Source organism: Urocitellus parryii, chromosome 4 (assembly GCF_045843805.1).
Source record: "Urocitellus parryii isolate mUroPar1 chromosome 4, mUroPar1.hap1, whole genome shotgun sequence".
Taxonomy (NCBI): domain Eukaryota; kingdom Metazoa; phylum Chordata; class Mammalia; order Rodentia; family Sciuridae; genus Urocitellus; species Urocitellus parryii.
This window is the reverse complement of record NC_135534.1, coordinates 29,104,248-29,124,803: the sequence shown is the minus strand read 5'-3', so window position 1 is coordinate 29,124,803 and position 20,556 is coordinate 29,104,248.

Below are 20,556 nucleotides of genomic sequence, written 5' to 3'. Positions count from 1 at the left end.
GCCAACACCTTTACTTGGGATTTCTTGCTCCCAGAATGTCAGAGAATAAATTTCTGTTGGCTTAAGCCATTAGCATTGTGCTAATTTGTTACAGCATCACTAATATACTAATACATCTCTAACCAATAACTTTTCAGTTTCCTAAGCATGCCCTGGTCCTTCCTTTCCCTGGGCTTCCTATATACTTCGGAATTTGTGTGTCTCCTCCTGTATTATCTTCCCTCTTCTTTTGATTCACTGACCTGCCTAATTCCTATTTATCCTTAAGGTCTCTGTGTTTAAAGTTGGAAGTTTCTTAGAGAGTCTATTTCTGCTCTCTCTCCTTCATAATAACAACCCTGCTAGTAATTTGGGCTTCTCATTTGTGTTCTCATAGCAACATGTACTTTTATGAACTCATTTGAATGATTATTGCATGTTTTCTTCTTTCCACAAGATGGTATAATTTAGGAGGAGAGCCTTCCTTTCTATATTGCTCACCCCAGCACAACACCTGTCATAAAGTAGGCTGGCCATAAATATTTGTTGAATAAATGATTATTCCTTCTGACTCCTTCTCTGTTTGGAAATGCCGAAAGGATCAATGCCACACAAGGGTCAGTGGAAAAGATTTTTAAATGTTCCTGACATCCAACCTTAAAAACCATTTTCTTGAAGTGCCAACCTCCTATTAACATTCAAACTAAAGAGGTGAGCAACAATGTGAAGCTTAAATGGGAAATATTGAAAATAGGAAGAGGATAGCTAGGACCCAGAGCCTCCCGCTTCTAACCATCTCTGTAAATGATTTTCAGATTTTTTTTCCAAAGAGCAGCCTCTGCGAGGAAGAATGCGATGTCTATCTGATGCCCACATTATTGTTCATTTCTGAGCAGACAGCCTATGCTGTAAACATCAAGTTTTTTTTTCTTTTTGTTTGTTTCCCTCCTTTTGTTTAACTAAAAGTAATTATGTTTGCATTAGATTAGGCACTGGTCTGTTCTTGTGCAGAACAATAGAGATTTTTTTTTTCTTTCCGTCTCGTGTTCACTGTCATCCTGTCGGTAGCACTCGGGAGTCATATTGCAGCTGTATACAGGAGCTGTGTCCAGAGAGACATTTATTTGCCCTTTGCAGAGAGAAAAAGAGAGCTGGTAGGAAAAGAAATTGAAAGGAGAGACTGAGGTTGCTGCAGTTAACTTGGACTAGCAAAATAAAAAGTATTGTGATAAGGTTTATGGTTTTGCAAAAATCCTGGGAGTTTTGACCAAGGGCTAAGTTCTTTCAACAGTCGCTTAATGCCGCAGAAAAGCAATTAAATGGCTTGTGGTCTCAGCCTTTCATTGTTCTTCATGGGGTATCTTGTGGCCAGTGGGCTCCTGGGTTTTCCCAACATGCAGGAGTTTCCTCTTGCCTCAGGTTTTCCTGGTTGGATGTTTGAACAAGATTTTTCTCACTGCCATGACATGAGATACGCTGTAGAAACTAGAGACGCCTGGCTATCCTCCATGGGCCCACCTCAGAGAGAGAAAGGCTGGGGAAAAGGCAGGGCTCTGAACTTCCTTGTGTCCCTAAAGCCTCTGAAGGGAAAGAAGAAGGACTTCCTGGATCCACAGTGACCCAGTAGCCACCAGTTTGCTTCATAATCGGAATTTGGAATTCTGCTGACAATTGAGACATTTAGAACAGAATCTCTTCCTGTAGAAGGCACATTCCTTATCTTGCCTGTCAGGTCCCTAGATATTTTCTCAGTTACTGTTTCTGTGAGAATTACTGGGTTTGTTGATATAGGTCACTTTCTTTATTTTTTTATTTTATTTTTTTGTTGGGGTTGGGGAAGTACTGAGGATTGAACTCAAGGAAACTCAACCACTGAGCCACATCCCCAGCCCTATTTTGTATTTTTATTTAGAGACAGGGTCTCATCGAGTTGCCTAGTGCCTTGCCTTTGCTGAGATTGGCTTTGAACACACGATCCTCCTGTCTCAGCCTCCTAGCGGCTGGGATTACAAGCATGCACCACTGTGTCCAGAGAGGAGATTTTCTTTTGCATCAAGACTTCATTTAATTCTCCCCAAATGTCCCTGCTTCCTTCTAATTCCTCATCATCTTTGTACCAGAGGCTGTCTGGGGGATACAGAGTTAAACACAGAGGTGTGGGTTAAATTTCAGACTCTGCTGTTTATCAGTGGAGCTCATCAGGACTAAGAATCTCCCACTGTGAAGGATATGGAAGTGCTTATTTCTGGGGATGGTTGTACAGAAAATGCATGTGATACAATGTAGGTAGGACATCAAAGTTTCTGTTATATAATAATCTTTCAAAAAAAAGGGTAGTCATGAGAGTTTAGAGAAAGGAGGATTGCAAGTTTGAGGCCAGCCTCAGCATCTTAGCAAGACCCTGTCTCAAAATTAAAAGAATCAATAAATAAAAGGGTTGGAGATGTAGCTCAGTGGTACAAACACTCCAGGGTTCAAACCCCAGTATCAAAAAAAAAAAGTCCAGAAAATCCCCCAAAGTATGTTACTATCTTTAGCAGATTATACAAGTGGATAAAATAGCAGAACTTTTTTACACAGAGTTTTATCCCTCACAGTGCCGATCTGAGGAGACTGACTTCACATCCCATGGTCCCCTGTTGTCAGAGCTCCTCATTAATTGGAATTACAATCAGAGGACAAGCCACCGGGAACCAGTATTCATTGAATGTCTACTATTGCCTGTCTGAAAAGGAGATCTTACCTGATCTTCACAATGATTCTGTGAAGATGTTTTTGACTGATGTGAAAGACTGAGGCTTGGAATGTTATGCAATTTCCTTAGTGAGAAGGAAGCAGGGTTGGGGTTCAAGCCAAGGTTCTGACACCAAAGTGCTTGTTCACTCAATGAAATGGGTTCTCTCTCTTTCCCCAAACCTGGCTTCTCTTTCTTTTTCTTTTGAGACACAAAAAAGAGGATCCATGCACCTTTCCCTTTCCATTCAGAAGAGGCTTTCAGGAATGCCCCAAAGAATTCACTTTCTCTCCCTGAAGTGATTTACGGCCATGCCTTGAAGGGGTGAGTAGGGTTCTACAGAGGGAAATGCAAGTGTGGGCTCCTGGGTCCAAAGGTGTATCTTCAATGACCTTGGATTCTTCCTGACAAGACGTAGAGCTAGGACTTCTGGGTACTGTTCTTGACCCCAGAGAAAAACTTCCAGTTTCCCTTCTTATATAACCTCAAAGACAACGCAAGATAACCAGAACCACAAAGTACACTCAGGCCCTTTGTCTATTAAATTATTCTATGTCCCTTAGGCAAACGTTACATTCAGAAAGAAGGGGCTGGTGTGCAGGGTAATGGGCAGAAATGGGGCAATTTCCTTCGCTGAGTATCCCATCAGCCACTTAAACCCATCCTCAGCCATTATTCAGGGCATATTTGCTCTCCTTCCGAGGGGGTAATTGCAAGACATTGAGCTAGGAGAGGAATCTGGGTTCCCAAAAGCCATAGCGCGTTGACGTACTTGATGAGCTGGTTCTAAAACTGCCTTCTACTCAGTGTAATTGGAGATAAGCCGGGATTTGTGTTGTTGTTGTGTTGCTTTTATTCCTCTCACCATGCAAAGCTAATCTCAGTGTGGGTTCACAGCCTCTATTATCCTAATACTCTTTGGAATCCTTAGACCAGCCATTAATTGCCAGGCAGGTTCTTCACTGCTTTGGTATATTCATCTACTATAGGGTTGGCTGGGGGAATGTAAACAGAGCACAGATTGTGGCTCTGGAACACCTAGGACTGGGGATGGGTCAAGGTGGGCTGCATGCCGTGGTGTCCCTCTTAAGGACTAATTCACCAATTCTGACATTCCTCTACAAGCATCACATGATAAGGCAAGGCTGCACGCTCCATGAGAGGTGGCACTTTGATTTATTCACTACGGTATCCCCAGTCTGGCATATAGCATATGGTCACTAAGTATGAATTCAGGGAACGGATAAATGAATGGTACGATAGGCAAATGAGAGCATAGACAGCTTGGTAGAAAAGAAATATTATAGCCTTTAGAGCATGAAGGAGAATTCTGGTTCCATCATTTATTGGGACAAGTCATCAATTCTTTTTTTTCCATATATTAACTGGATATGCTAAGCATTTCCCTCTGTGGCTCATGAGGATTTAATGAGAAAAAAATCAGAATGAATCAGTGTGTATGCAGGTGTATATGCATATTTGTGCATAAGTAAGTGTTTGTTTCCTCTGTTCTAGGAAGAATTTGAAGTGACAAAAACATATATATATATATAAAATCTTCTTGTGAACTACACTTCCACTAACACTCTTCATCAGTCTATTCCCTTTAGTGCATTTCAACAGGGAATCTAATAAAATTATGCCTTATTATGGGAAGGTGGACATAAAAATACAAGATCTAAATCATGATTTCTGACCACCATATTTATTCCTGGGATAAATTAAACTCATTTGCCTTTATTGCATTTTTGAAAGGCTACATGAAAACCTGCTATTGATAAATGACCAAATGGATGGTCAATCAGAAAAGCTTGCTTGCAGAATTTATAGACAGGGATATTTTGTGGTAGAATTTTAAGAGAAACATTTTTCTTACTTCGTCTGAATTACAATAATTATAACTTAAAGTGACTTTTAATAACTCATTTTTTTCATATACTGTTTTTGTCATATAATCTACTTCTACGTAAGCGATAAACCTCAGAAAATATCGTCATTGCCAGTTGCCTTCAAGAGTCAATAGTCTTTTGTTTCCCTGCATTTCTCTTTTCTGGTACATTCACTCTTTTCTGGGCTTTCGTGTTCTGGTCTAAAATCATTTTTCATTAGTCCAAGAAAATTTTGTTAGTGTTTCCTACGGTAAAGGTCTATTTCAGTGAGGTCTCTCATCTGAGGTCTTTCCGAGAATATTTTTCTTTTGCTTTCATTTTGAAGGATATTCCCACTGGGTATATAATTCTAGTGTGAACGACTCTCTTTCCTTTCAGCATTTAAAAAAAAGATAATGTACATAGATGTCAAAATATCACATTGTACATGAGAATACATACAATTTTATCTGCCAATTGAAAACAAAAGAACAAAAAAGTCATAGTATGATCATATAAACAAAGAGTTTGAAATTTTTTTATTACATATATAATTAATTTCTGCTAAGGAGACAGCTATTATTTCAGTTTTTTTTTTTTTCCTGAGGAAAATGTTTAATTGCTCTCTCTGGCTGACTCAAAAAATTTTCCCTTTCTTCTTCTCTCTCTCTCTCTCTCTTTTAGTTTTTAGCAGAGGCTTCTGTGCCCACCTATGATTTTCTTAGTATTGATCCTGCTTTAAGTTCACTGAAGTTCCTGCATTTTTGTGTTGGTGGCCTTCACCAGATTTCAAACATTTTTGAAATATTTCAATTAGTGCCTTAGTCTCTGTGTCCTAGTCTCTGTCTCCCTCTTTCTTGGAATTCAACTAGATTTTCATTATATTCTTTACATCTCTATTTCATGTGTCTATGGTATTTTCTGTTCTCATTTTTAAGTTTGTTTTTTCCTCCTGTGCTTTAGCTTGGGTTTAGTTGGATCTTTTACTGTGTCCCATCCAACCACAGCTAAATCTGTCTGTATTAGTTATGGTTCACCAGAGAAACTTATGGAATCCCAAGATCTATCATCAGCAAGCTGGAGACCCAGGAGAGCCAAGGGGAGTTTCATCTGAATGTTGGCAGGGCTCCAGACCAGAAAGAGTTCATGTTTTAGTTCAAGTTCAAGGCAGGAAAAAAAAAATGTGTATCCCAGCTCAAGTCAGACAAACAGGAGGAAATTCTCTCTTACTTATAGGAAGTTTAGGATTTTGTTCTATTAACTGGTAGGCTGCAGCCTACCTACAATATAGAAGGTAATCTACTTTACTCAGCCCATCAATTCAAATGTCAATTCCATCCAGAAACTCTCACAGACACACCCAGAATAAGGCTTGACTAAGTATCTAGACACTTTGTAACTCAGTCAAGTTGACACATAAAGCATACCACAGCATCCATCTAATGAGTTTTTCAATCTTAGATATCATGTTTTGTACAATACAAGGAGTGTGTGATAGGAAAGATCTCAATCTGTATCCCTTTACATATGTTTTAAGAAATGGGAATTTTCCCTGTATAAGTGAGAAGCTTATTGAGAATATGCCCTTAGAAAAAGGCCATATTTACTCTCTAGGAGTAGCCTAATAGAAAACGTCTGGGTCTCTTGTTATTAATAAGTGGTTAAATTTCTTGGAGAATCTAGCATGTACGATGGTGTACAACAGGTAGAGAATTCAAATTTTATTTTCCTCTGTACCGCCTTCCAAACGTGTGACTTTGAGTAAGTTTCTTTTGGATATTTTAAAAATCTGTGGGACACTACTTCATTTTAACTGTTGTTAGGTGATGTGACAATTGAATGGATGCTTCGTGAATATGATGCTAGCTGCTCCTGTTCTTGTTGCTATCACTTCCTGCCATAGTCAATGCATTTTCTAGAAGTTACAGTGGGATGTCCACACCAGAAGAGGTGGTTGTTTCCCTAGTGTTTTGCTGCATGTCTGCTACATTCTACATTAAAGAATGAATTTTCATTAGGTGCATAATATCTGCTACTTCAAATATTTTATGAGTTTTATAAGCTCAGATGGGCTTAGCTTATGCAGTCAATTTTCAATGATCCAGGGATGGTAACACATGAGGCATGTGGCACGTTAACACCATGTGTGGATAAGGGGTTGTGACACTCCTAATCTAGCCTTAGTTCTGGATATATTTAAACTCCCATTCAGAGACTATCAGAAAAAGTGGAATTGAAAGGAACAACATGCACCAATTTGAACTGGAAATAAAATCATCTATAGGAGCATAGAACAATAAAATGTTTTGTTATACTGTGTAATACCTCGACAGAGGGCTTAAAGGCATTGAACTCTTCAGTAGTTCATTGAACTCTTCCTCTTTGAGGAAGGTACTATTAACAAAGCCTTTTTACCAAGGAGAAAATGGAGAGGCTCTGACAATTCAAATGGTCCAGTGATGTGAACCAATAGCCATCAGGACTGGGACTTGTATCTAGGTCTGGTGAACTCCAAAGTCCAATTGGTATTCCACATGCTGTGATAGCTCTTGGACTTTAGCTCAGGTCAGATCATTTTCCTCCAACTATTTGCCTCAAATTATTCAGTAGTATCTTAAGTTCTAACTTTGTGCATGTCTTCAGAGGAAATAACCTATTTAGTCCATTACATTTCTTTTGTTCTTAGTCAGCCATTAACTGTTTCTCACACTTCAGTGAATCTAAACATACAAGCCAAGTCACATTTAATGGAAAACCTTCTAGGAACCCCTTCTCAGCCAGTTACCATGGAAACAAATGCCAGCCTAGCAGTAATAGCCTAATTATTTGGTTTGATTAAATTCTTAGCAAATATCATTTTACAATAAGCATTTCATCCTGATAAAATGGACATATCTACTTTTTCTCATTCATTCAAGGATTATGGGTGCTGGTTTTGGGTGGGTTAATCAATTATCAAGTGCCAATTAACATAAAGAGAAATGTCACTTAAATATTACACACTTGAACATGAAGTATCTTGGATTATTAACACATATGATAGATTTTAAACAATATAGGTCTGGGCTAACAATGTTCTTTTATCTTTGTCTCTGAATTCTTTTTTTAGATCTTTATTTTTTTATCTTTATTTGGTACATTATAATTGTACATAATAGTAGGCTTCATATATGCATATGATATTATTTGTTTTAAAGACTACAGTATTTTTAAGGCAGTTTTCTATAAAATTATGTTTTGCTTTACATAGTGGTTTGGGATGCTAAAATTAAAAATTTCTGCTTTTGAAACTAATTCTTAATGTTTTTACTCATATCCCCAAAGGATAATTTGACAATATAGTCTTTGTGAAAGGTTCAGAGGCATTTTTCCACACACTTGCAACTCAGAGGGTGTGATCCAGCTATTTGAAGTGGATCCATGTTAGTGCATGGTTGATTCCTTCATGGACAACATACAGATCTTAAAGCAGAGTCACCACCATGTAGAAGGCCATGTGGCGTAAGGCACTGAACTCCAGAAAGAAAAAAAACTAGGCCCTAGAGACCATTTAGTTTCTGAATAACTAGGTAAAAGTTGAAAAGGCACTTCATTTGTAAAACAGTGGAGTTGCATTACATGATCTCAGGCCTCATTTGTGTGAAATTTCTAATTACGGGATTATCTGTTTAAGAAAAGCAAAGTTTGAGCCCCATCTATTTTCAAGAGTTGTACATATTTTTTGACTTTTGGCATTGAACTATGGATAGCCATTGTGGAAAAATTTGTGAGACTCTTGAGAGTGCCATATTATAAGTCTTATTCCTTTCTCTCTTTTCTAAGTTTTGGAAACAAATGAAGAGAGAGACAAATGAGGTTGATGAGTAAAGATAAAATACTAGTTCTTTCCCCCTCTGTTTTCTAAGGAGCTAACTGTAAAACAGGACTCCAGCCCTGTTCTAAAATATCTTGCTAGAACTCTGCTGTTCTGTGATCTCTCTTTGGGATATCTCAACTAAGGAAAAGTTTACATTCACAAAGATGTAATTTGTTGTCTGTGAGGTTGTTACACATTAGTTAGAGGTTGACGATGAAGAAAAGAAATAGGAAGAATGGGCATCCAAAGCCTGCAAACCTTTCAAGGATTTGTTCCACCCAATAGCGAGATGGGGACCATTAGCAAGCACAATCCATGGAAAGTTCTAGAGTGGTGGAGTGATATGCCTAACGTGAGAATTAAAATAGATTGACACAGGCAGTTCCCAGAATAGGGGAAATCACCAAGGACAGTGTTACAAGGTCATAAAGATCTCTCTGCTGTGCATTGTGAGTGGCAGTAGGAAGAAAAGATATGAGATTAAAAAAGGAGAACTGATAAGAGGAAATGGTACTTGATTGTACAGAGGAGTCAGAGATGCTTGGTATTTAGAATATATCTTACTTCAAAAATTATTCTATGTTCTAGTAGAGCACAGAAATCAAATGAAATAATTTTCAGTATGCTTTGTTGGGGGGCTGTGTATAGCAGCAGTCACAAAGAAGGGTTCAGGAGTTTTGAGCTAGAGAAGTAGGTGTTTAGAGTCATTCAGTAAAGATGATACTTGAAGGCATGTGGATGGTTGACAGACTGAAACCCAGAGAGAGTTAAGGGAGGACTAAGGTAGGCCTTGGCTGTGTCCACCTTTAGGGATGAGAAAGATGAAATGTACAGCAGAGGCCATTAGAAGGTTATGGAAATTTTAGGAAGAAGGAATTTAAAGAAGGCAGTCCTCAGTTGTCCTGAATGCTATGAAGACAGTGGATGAAGAGGAAGCACAGTATACCACTGGTGATTTTTGAGAGACCAATGTCAATGGTGGAGGTGTTTAGAAACCAGTTTCCAAGAGGTAAAGAACTGGATGATGATTGAGTAGTGGTCCCCCATTCTTCAGTTCAGATGCTTCGAGTTATATGAAAGAGACTGTTGTCCTAAAAAGACAACATTTTAAAGGAGAAGAAGTTTATGACTAGGGAAAGCTAATTATATTTACATACATAATAGCTGTTAATTATTCTCCTTTTTCTGTTGCTGCATCCTTTTGCAGGATCACCCCTCTTTTAGCCTCCATCCACGTGGTGTTACAGCAGATAATCCCCTCTTTTCTCCCCTCCCTCCTACTCAGGATCCACATGTAACTCAGGTACAGTCAATGTGAGCATTTTTTCTTCTGGCCAAAGAAATTAGTTCAGGGAGAAGCACATGACTTCAGCCAGGGGCTAAGAACACCCCCCAGGACAGGGACATCTCTGGAATCATTAGAGAAGAGGCAGTCTTTTCCTCTGGAGTTGATAGTACTGAGTAATATGAATTTACAACGGAGGATCTGAAAATGAATAACTCAGAGGCAATAAGAACACAACATGCTCATACAGAGGAGAAGGACAGAAGGGGAGAAGGGAGGGAGAGAGAAGAAAGGTAGAGAGAGAGGGAGGGAGAGAGGGGAGAGGCTTGAGACTGTTTGAAGTTCTGGATGGAACTGTAAATTAATTCTGAATTTTAACCAATGATAGTAAAGTCGGATACAAAAGAAAAATTCAGAGAAAGCAACAAAGTCTGGAAATAGAAAGGTCTATTGATGAAATCAAGTCTCATAAAGAACTCTAGGACATGAAGTGATGGGATTTGCCTTGGGTAAAAGTTGGATCACTATTTCCTCAGATGCTAAAGAAAGAAAAAGGATAACATAAAAAATACAGTGAGAAATGTTGATGTGGAGGGAAACCCAGTTGACGAAATTGGTATTAAATGGCTAAGATAACCTAATAATTTGACACATAATCAACATGTTATATTGATTTTTTCATAAATTATAATGAGAAATTGCTCTAATAAAGATGCTCTGTTACTGATTGGGTTCTATAGTCAATTGATTACAGTCTAGATGAATATGAATGGGATAGCATGGAAAATTCTCAAAATTTCACACATACACACACACACACACACACACACCTGCTTATGGGCACAGGTTCATTGTTTGCTACAGTACTACTCTTTGCAAATAGAGCTGTATTTAATATAAAACACTAGAATTGAGTCTTGCCTTGATGTCATTAACTGGCCACGTCATGATAGTGCTTTATGAACACGGTCCTGCTTGGTCTGTACGTTTCCTCTTCCCTTCTTTTCTTTCCCCTTCTCCCTTCCTTGTGAATATTTACAAAGGACTAGGCACAGGAATTACAAGTTTGGAAAAGATTGATATGGTTGCTAGCATCACAGAAGTGCAAAAATGACAGAAAGATTAAGAAGGGACCAAATATTTCAGGCGTCTGAAGGCTTGTATCTGTTTTACCAGCTGCAGAAGTTTTTATAAGAACATTACTTATTGATAAGTTGTCAGGACAGCATCGGCAGTGTTTATTTTTATTGAAATTGAAAAGTTGATTATGTCCAACAACCTTGACAATTTATGTGGATAAACCTTTGGAGAGAAGTCAGGATTTTAGAATAGTGTGCTCAGCCAGACTGCATCTGGCGTACTTTTATTTAATTGAAGATCAATAATTATCAGCATATAATCATTTCCCTTGCTACTCACTGCACCTGACCAAGCGTTCATTAAGCAAAAGCCTTATTTATTTCGTGTATGTGTTGGGAGGGGCCCATGGGTGTGTCTGTGACAGGTGAAGGCCATTAAATTATTTGCCATGATTTCTTTCTCTTCCAGAAAGGTTTTGGCACAGGGAACTATTCACGGTGTGAGGTGAGTCGGAAGGGACATTACTTCCTGTAGAGGTTACACAGACTATTGCACTAAACTACAAACTAGCTGTGGGAATGTAATGGAGATTTCAAAAGGAAAATATTTCATGTACATTGCCTTGTCATGTTAAAGAATGTACTGCTCCCTGTAGGATTTAAATTTCAACTGTGGCTTTTGTGACAGGCTATACAAACATTTCCCAATACATTGAATTCAGCCTGTGCTTATATAACATCTAACACTGGTCCACTAAGAACTTTGGTTCTGAAAAGCTCCTACTGTCGGTCCCATCATTAAACCCTAGTTGTTAGTGATTGTGTTGCCCATCTCCTCCCCAGGAGATTCTGCACACCCAAGATCTCTAACATGTATGACCTACTTAAAAAAAACAAAACCTTTAAATTAATCTGTTCTAGTTATATGAGTTGGAAAACAAAAACCAAAAAACTCTCATTGGTATAGGGTTAGTTATCTTCTCTCTTATCTGCAGTTTTATTTGTATTTCTGTCTTGACTATAGAAAATAGGCATAGGGCATAAAAAAATGAACTGGATAAAATATTTTGTTGATCTTATCAATCCCTTCCTAAAATCAGCCAGTAACACCCATGCCCATAGGTTGATGCTTTCTCCCATCACTGGCCTTAGTTTGTTAGTAGAAAACCACTATAGCTCCAGAGAAAGAACACTTGAGCTGGGAACTGAAAATGTGGCTTTAGTTTCACCTCACAATCATCATATGCATAGCCCTGAGTTTTCACGTGACCTTTATGAATCTTATAAAATGGGAAGAATAATATGAACATATTCCCTAGAGACCACCCTTAGAATCAAATGAGATACATTGTGTGAAAGTGTTTTGTTCATTTGTAGGGTACTGTGAAGGAGGACATCATGATGATGAAGGGGATTTTCTGTATCACTGTTTTAACATATTTCCTGTGTTAGAGTCCTATTGCCCTGTAAAGGAATAAGTATGAATCAGCATTGTAGTAGAAGGGACAGTTCTCCTTATCCATCTCACAAGCACAGCCCATCATTTTGTCCATCAGTGAAATGATTCTAAGACAGGATGTTTTTATGCATTGTATATTATTATTATTATTATTATTATTGATCCAATGTTATTATTGATATTATTGATCCAATGTTAATTACTAGAAGTCCTAAAACTCAAATGCAGAGTGAAGACATGTTTTTATAAAAGAGAAGACATGTTTTTATAAAAACTTCTATTATTTTTCTTATTGTCTTGACCAGAGAGCTGGTAATTGATTCACAAAAAGCTCTAACTGAATTGATTTCAGGTTTATGTGGTCGTCTTTTAAAAACCCTCTTTTCCCACTTACTTAATTATCATTCTTTGGCCATATCTTAAATTATGTGATCAAGAGTGTTTTATTATCCTTTCTGACATTTATAATTTAAGTTACTTGAGATCTTCGAAATAAAATCTTGAATATAAATTATGTGAATATTGAAAAATAACAAATGGTTACAAACTAAAACTGTATTTAAACAGAACGTTAACATCGCAATCCTTTCTTTTCTAAAGCTGTTTGGGATGGGATGTGGGCTGACTTGTGGACAGTGAAGCTTGAAAAACAATAGTCCCTCTCAGTGGGGCTCCCCTGGGCATTCTATGCACACAGAAATCTCTTAGGTCTCTTTAGTTTTGGCCAGTCTCTAGTTTTTCTATTATCACTTTACTTAAACAAGGAGTACTCAATATGGAATGAGGTGTACAGAGGCTTACAATTAATAGACAGGCATTAAAATTCCACTTTCAGGATGTAACCTTCACATTTTATGTTTTATAAGCTGAAATGTGTACTTAGGTACAGAGGACCAAGAGACTGCTTAATGGGGATTAAAATTGATCAAATTATGTTTTTATGTAGGTGCAAGTAAGCCACAATGAAGCCCACCATTCTGTATAATTAATATGCAACTGTGCATATGAAAACAAAACAAAACAAAAAGAAATATCATTAAAAAGGCTAAATTAAAAATAGTAATTATACTAAGTGTTGTCAATGAAGTAAAGCACCTGGTACACTCATCTCCTGCTGGTGAAAACGTGAGTTGCATCAGATATTTTCAAAACTGCTTTCTACTCTCTAATAAGGTTTGACACTCACATATTCTAAGATTTTATACTTTAAGACTATACTTAAATGCATATATATGCTCTATTTTTGTATAATAATAATCATATAAATATTATTATTAATAGGCTCAACAGTTCACTAACAGTAGACAAATACATAAATTGTGATATATAATGATGTATAACATATAATAATTTATAACATATAATAATTTATAACATATAATAATTTATAGCATATAATAATTTATAATGGTGTGTAATGTTTTTTTCTGTATGTTTCAGAAGGATGGAGATCACAAATATAATGTTGAGTAAAAGAAGCTACTTAAAAAATTGTTATTAATGATTCCACTTATATTTCAAGAGCAGATACAATTACTTGTCTATAGTGATAAAAGTAAGAAAATGATTGCTTTGGGGGAAGAAGCAAGGGTTAGGGATAAGGAGGAGAAATGTGGGACCTACTGGTCCCACATCTCTTAGTCTAGGAGATAGTTCTACAGGTGTGTGAACTTTGTGATAATTAATTCAGCTTTACACTTAAAATACCATGTGAATATTACACTTCAAAACTGACAAAATGAAAATGATATTCATCTGCATATCAGAAAATTTGACTTTTGTTGTTTTGGGGATTGGCTTATTTCACTTAACACGATAGTCTCCAGATCCACCCATTTGCCACAAGAATGGGATCCTAATTAGACTAAGTAGTACTTCGTGTATATATAATATGCCCAAATATACTCTACTGTCATGTGTATCTGAAAGAACAAATAAACAGGATATTAAGACAGAAATCAAGCAAAACATCAATCAAATGTGAAAGTGGAATAAAGACCTGGGTTAGTAAGCTTCCTGTCACTATGATAAAATACCTGAGATAATCAAACTGGTAAAGAGCAAATGTTTGTTTTGGTCCTTTAACATTGTGGGCCTTTGGAGAGCACTTCAGATATGGGTGTTAGACCCTTGGCAAAAATCACACATTGCATTCCTCAGGAAATCATTTGTATCTGTGTACTAGAAAGTTGAGGGAATAAACTAAAGAATATGAAGAGGTAGGATCCAGGAAGGGAGAGTCTAGATTGGAGAATGGTAAAGGGAAATGGAGCCTGAGGACCATGATCAAGCCTAGAGAATTAGAGTCCTGTTCAGAGCAAGGGCACAGAAGACTCCAGGAAGTATTTAAGAGACTGGGCATCATCCCAGAGAAATGAAAGAATTTTAGGATTCAAGAAGAGTCAACGATGCAAGGAAAGAACAAAAGGCTAACAGAAAGATCAGCATCATCAAAGGAAACCTGAGAAATGGAATATAACTGCAGACGGCTTCTTGGCTCTACAAAGAACTAGTTCTGTGGATATAAACCTGGTTTATTATTATCCAAATCTCAAGGCTTAAATTTGATTTCAGAAAAGACTTAGTAACTGTGAAATTGGGAGATGGAATTATGGATTACAGAAGATTGGAGGCAGAAGCGTGTGAAAGGAATGGATGGCAGGAGTGGGCTGGGCGGTCCAACTTTAAAATGTGATGGCAGAAGGTGCTGGCTGCAGCTGATGGCTCCGGGTGGGAATGCTGGAATGCACTATTTAAACCCAGGAAGTGTAACCAATAGGAATTCTAAGAGCATTGATTGGTATCAGGAGAGGCGTGGGAAAGTGGCCTCCATGAGCTAAATCCTCATCTATCATATCAGGAAGTCAATAATGTCACACATTAATGAATCACGAAGCAGCAGAGTGAGGAAAGGTTTAACAGAGGCCATGTGCCCACTGAGGACTAAAAATAGGAGTTGAAGAGTCAAAATTGGTCACTCTGGAAAGTAGCCCTGGGAGTCGGGTGTGGGTATCAGGGGACTGCATATTTTCCTCAAAAGATCTTCTGCACTGTTTGACTTTTAAAATAAAGTGCATTTTGAAAAAAAAATGTTAATGTCTTCTCTATCCAGTATTTCTATTGATAAAACTTTGTCTACAGTTTATGAAGATTAAATCTATGTAATAATGTTATTGATTATTGACATGATTAATTACCATAAATTTAATGGTTTAAAAAACAACTTTATTATCCTGTGGTTTTATGAGTCAGAATTCTAATACGAATATAGTTGGGCTCAACTCACAAAGTTGTCCTTAATTCAGGTACTTAATTCATCCTCAATTCCATCATTGTCAAATCTCTCCAATCCTTTTTTTTTTAACTTCACATCATATATATATATATAACTGCAGCCAGGAAAATTCTCTGATTCTATGGACTCATGTTATCAGGTAATTATTATCCAAATAATTCAGGATAATGGTGCATTTAAAAAAAATCATGTAAGTTAATTTGTATTCAGTTCCTGAGAATTAAAGTATGTGTATCTTTAGGGCCATTATTTTTCACCACCCCCCCCCAAAAGAAATTAGTACCAAAAGTTACCATATCTCCATAACATTAGTATATCCAGAAAAAATGTAAGCTTCAAATTATAAAATCATGATCATGAAAATAAAGCCAAACTTGTTATGAAACTCTTCCTACCCTCCCCCTGCCCCATGAAAGAGGAATCTATAATGGTTTTTCAAGATCTTTTGGCTCATGGCCGTTGAGAATATTTTAGCTCGATGGTCCAGAAAACAGGATGGATATACATATTTTATGTGAGGAGGCAGAAAGTGGCCAGAGCTAATGAAAAGAGACTAAAGGGGGAGTAGAGTTTGAGAAGAGGTTTCTATCTGTGGAATTAACCTGCCCCACTACAGCATCTGAAATGCTATGGAATGCCTCGGGCAATCACTGTAAAGTGAGACTTGCAAAGGGCACCTCCAAGGCTGCTGTGATGTTGAATGGGATAGCACCTGAGCTTTCTCTTCTGTTGCTGTGTTCACAACATGTTTAAATGCTCCATGACTTACCTTGGATAAGCTGTGACTCAGGTTATCTAACACAATGGCGCACATCTCTGTATGCATTAAAGAAGCTCGTATTTTATTGAGGACCTACTGTATCTTAGATACTGTCTGATATGCAGGTAGAAAACAAAATGAATAAGATTCATCACCTTTTCTCAAGTTACTTGAACTTCAGTTAAAGATATAGGGTATAAATAAGTAAAATTAAATGGTCTAATATTTAAACATCAGCCTGAGACACACTATTAAAGAGTAGCACATGATCTAGTGGCACATCCTTGCTGTAGACTCAACTTCTGTTACCAGTGGCATTGATAGTAATGCTGGGGTATGGGGGAATGGTTGGGCTGGAGGCAGAGTGCTTGCCTGGCATGCATGAGGCCCTGTGTTCCCCAGCATCACAAAGAGACACAAACAACACAAAAGAAAGTCATCCAAAAGAAGATCTCTTTGAGGATTTTGAAAATAATTCCATTTAAACTGACTAAATGACTAAATCTTGCATATAGTTATCTAAGCCAAGGAATAAGTTTTTTCAAAGCATTATTTATGAAAGCTCTAAATCAGTTAAAACTAAGCAATGAAGTGCTAATTGGTTTATTTGGTCCACTGAGGGTTAAGTAAAATAACCATTTTCACTCAGTCCTTGCTAAAGTTCCTTTTGCAATTTCCACATTCATTTTCCTGCCTTCAGCAATGGAGTGTTGTCAAGAATAATGGATCCGATGGTGAGAAGTTATAGGGCATAATGGAATTGCAAAAAGGGCAGAATACTGAGATGGACAATGGAAGAACCCTAAAACACTTAAAAAACTTCTTTTGAGAAGGGGAGAGCTAATTTTCAAACAAGAATTTTTTTTTTTGGTCTGATGTTGAGGGTATTTTTATGATGTCTTTCTCTAAAGTACAGTGAACAAAATAGTCCAGTGCACTGAAAGCATGGTTATCTGGATTACTGTAAATCAGGATCTTTTTTTCCCCATTTGTTAGGTAAGATATCAATAAAAATGGCTTCTGCTGCGTTTGACACCAAACTGCCAGCTTGGATTTAGAGATGAAAGTTGAAAAAATGCAATAGGCCAGCTCTAGCTTTCAGTGCCAATGACAGAGATCGATATCATTTGTACACCACAGCGAGAGCATTTGTTAAGAAACCATTCTGTCTCTGGGTCCTAAGGAAGGAGTACAGCTTCCCACTTTGTATTCATGTGGCAGTTCTCTCCACAGATAGTTGTGAGTGCTGGTGAAGTCCCCATGAGCTGTGTTCTCACAACTGTGTACTGGGCTGTGACTTGGGAGTGTGAGGCTGGTTTCTTCGCACCTCCCTGTTATCCTCCTCCCAGAACTTATTGAGGTGGACTTATTCATTTTGGAGCGAAGAGGCTTCTTGGAGCAGAATTCAAACAGGGTCAATTCTAGGAATGAGATTTACAATGGCAGGACCACTTGAGGAATTTGAATGGCACCTGAAGGAAGCCAACTTGCCTTGGTGAGTGTGAAGCCAGTGGGAAAGAATCACCATGAATGCAGATAAACTAAAGAGCCACTGAGCCTGGTGGCTGGAGAAATACAGAGGTGCTGGGCGAAACATGGGGGCTGTAACTCAGTCATGCAGATCTTTGGTAGAGAAGGTATATATATATATATATATATATATATATATATATATATATATATATGTGTGTGTGTGTGTGTGTGTGTGTGTGTGTGTGTGTGTACTCAGAGATACACATACTCATACCTACAGTCATATACCACAAAAATGAACTGCATATATAATGGTGGTCCCATAAGATTGTGAGGGAGCTAAAAAATTCCTGTTGCATACTGGCATTGTGGCTGTTGTAATGTTGTTACACAGCCTTTAACTCATGTATTTAGTGATATTGTTGTACTGGCGGTCTTATACAAGTATAGCAATACAATTATGTATAGCATGTAATACTGTTAATAATTAATAGCTATGTTACAGGTGTATATCATTAACCTATCTTTTGAATCATTATTTAAGAGTCTACTCTACTTACACAAAATAGTGTGCTTTGACATGAGCAGCAACTTTGACATCTCAAGTTTGCTGCCTCTCTTGATTGCATTCAGGGGCCACATTACGTTGAGCAACTGAACTCTGCCATCTAGGTTTTCAGTAAGCACACTCTGCGGTTTCCACACAATGACAGAATCACCTAACGAAGCATTTCTCAGAACTTATACCTTTCCTTAAGAGGCACATTGTGTGTGTGTGTGTGTGTGTGTGTGTGTATGTGTGTGTGTGTGTGTATGAGAGAGATATTATTGTACTGGTATCTGTAATCTTATCTCCTTATCACTAAGAGTGATAGTCATTGCATATCCAACTTCTTTCCCTGTACATCTAAAAAGTTTTGGGCTTTCACCAGACTCATTCTTGAGATTCATGATATAGAATCTTGAAAATAGATGTAATGCATGATTGGTTAGGACTTCAGAGGGAGTCTTAGGTGAGTTGAAGGTTATGTTTCATAGGGGTAGCTTTAGATATTCAAGAGTTGAAGGATTAGACCTGAAGGTGATATAAATATCAGGAACGCGTTCAGATTTTGTGGGGCTAGAAGCTTATATAATTGTTGGGATTCCCTTTGAGAGAAATAACACAAAATTACAAACAAAAAGTTAGGTGTGAAGGAGAATGTTTCTTCAGGAAGAGAAAATAACATTATCAATATTATAGAGTTGATAAATATCCCAATGTCATTAAATCCATGAAGCTTTTATTAATTAATTACTGTACATATCTTTGTTATGGACTAAACATTTTGGTCTTCACCCTTCAAATTTATAAGTTGAAGCTCTAACACTCAAAACAATGGAATATGGAAATGGTGTCCTTGGGAGGTAATTAGGGTTAAATGAGGTCATGATGGTGGACCCTCATAGTGGGATTAGTACATTTATGTGAAAAGACACACTCTCTCTCTCCCCCCCCCCGCCCCCTGTATTCGAGCAAAGAAGAGGCCATGTAAACACTTCGAGATAGAAGCTGCCTTTACATCAAGAGAAGAAGCCTCAGAAGCAAATCTACCTTGCTGGTACCTAGATCTTGAACTTTCCAGCCTCCAGTACTGTGAGAAATTAAGTTTCTCATTTAAACCAACCAGACCACGGTACTTTGTTATGGCAGCCCAAGAAGACTTAAGACAGCTGTGTAGTATTATTTTCCCACATATATTTTTGTTGCATATACTGACCACTTCTTTATATAAAATGTATAATTTTCATAATATTTTCAGTCATATATGAGGAACCATTTTTTTGATCATTAGAAGAGTGTTCCAAAGACCCTGCTTTGGCTCTCCCATTTTACAACCTGGTTTCTCCTCCCTACCATTACAGTTTGGCTGCCAGGTGCTATAGGACAGATTCACTTCCAAGTCAACCTTTTCTTCTTGTTCTTCTGTGTTTATGATACTAGGTGCGTTGGCATAGAAATTGGGGAGAACATTCCTGAAAGCCATTCCAGTCTAGGAAAGCTAGAGAGGACTATAAACCACATAAATGTGTCCCACTCAAACTAAACCTTGAATTCAGCTGATCTAGATTTCTCAAATGCCTGTTTACTTCCTGGCCACCCAACCTGACATAGGTGACAGACAGGAAGTAAAAGCAGTGAGAGAAAATGGTCTAAACTGCAATATTTTTACTTAAAACTATTTTTCCGAATTTTATAAAAACAGGACCATATGGACATACAGATAGGGGTTCTCTTTTCCTTATTCATCTTCTACCTCCTTGTCTTACTCGTTATTGAGAGCTGCCTCTTTTTGTTGAATCGTCTGTCTCTTCAGTATTGACACACTTTATGTAATTTGGGTCTGTCATTAGATTCATATGTATCATTTTATTTTCTTGGTGGAATTAGTGTTTATTGTGTGATTTCTCTTTATCTCTAATAACTTTTTTTTTTGTTTTAAGATCTACTTCATCCGATATTCATGTACACTCTTAAACTCTCATGTTTTCCAGGAAAAGTGACAATTGTTGGTTTCTATAGCATACAATGCAGTATCATTTTTTAAAAAAAATATGTGGTATCAGAAACTCACTATGAGGGCAAGTTAAGGAGTTGTGGTTCAGTGGTAGAGTGCTTGCCTAGCACATGCAATGCCCTGGGTTTGATCCTCAGCACCACATAAAAATAAATAAGTAAAGGTATTGTGTCCAACTACAACTAACTAACTAACTAACTAACTAAATAT